Genomic DNA, 829 nt, shown 5'->3' on the forward strand with positions numbered 1-829 from the left:
CAGGCTCTCACAGATGTCATACTTTGTGGACTCTGAGTGGACATATCCAGGATGCACATTTCTGGGAAATGTGTTTTTTGAACACGTTTGTATTGGATATTATTATCATCTTAACAGATTTAAATAAAACATAAAATGTACTTTGTTCCCACTGTTTCTATCAGGGTGCTTCTGGGTTCCAGGTTCTGAAACTTTCCTCTGCCCCCAAATGAGGCAACTAACTCCCTCCCTCACCTCCATTGTGGGCAAAACTCGTTAATTCTCTGTTTATTTCTGGTCCTAGCTAGTGAATTTATTTTTTATTATTTTTTTAAAAAAATATGGAACGCTTCATGAATTTGCGTGTCATCCTTGCGCAGGGGCCATGCTAATCTTCTCTGTATCGTTCCAATTTTAGTATATGTGCTGCCGAAGCGAGCACCTAGCTAGTGAATTTAAGGAAAGGTGGCCCCCCCAAACAGGGAGGAAGCCCCAGCCGCAGTCCCCGTGCCGCTGTTCTTTGGTTTGGTGACCTGGTGATTTTCCTTTCCTTCTCTTTCCTTCCATCCTTCCTAAGATTTTACTTATTTATTGGTCAGAGAGAGAGCACAAGCAGGGGGAGCAGCAGGCAGAGAAAGAAGCAGGCTCCCTGCTGAGCAAGGAGGCAGATGTGGGATTTGATCCCAGGACCCTGGGATCATGACCTGAGCTGAAGGCAGAGGCTTTATCCCACTGAGCCACCCAGGCGCCCCTTCTTGCGTGACTCTTGATCTCAGGGCTGTGAGGTTGGAGCCCCACACAAGGTATAGGGATTACTTAGAAATAAAATCTTAAAAAAATATTTCTAATG

General features: G+C 44.9%; 1 non-coding gene across 1 annotated transcript; it reads right to left on the bottom strand.

Annotated features, from left to right (window-relative positions):
- Window positions 1-314: 314 nt before the first annotated feature.
- Window positions 315-421, bottom strand: LOC131839968 (U6 spliceosomal RNA). Its single transcript, XR_009357090.1, has one exon. It is a non-coding gene; the product is annotated as a U6 spliceosomal RNA (small nuclear RNA).
- Window positions 422-829: the final 408 nt, after the last annotated feature.

Source organism: Mustela lutreola, chromosome 8 (assembly GCF_030435805.1).
Source record: "Mustela lutreola isolate mMusLut2 chromosome 8, mMusLut2.pri, whole genome shotgun sequence".
Taxonomy (NCBI): Eukaryota; Metazoa; Chordata; class Mammalia; order Carnivora; family Mustelidae; genus Mustela; species Mustela lutreola.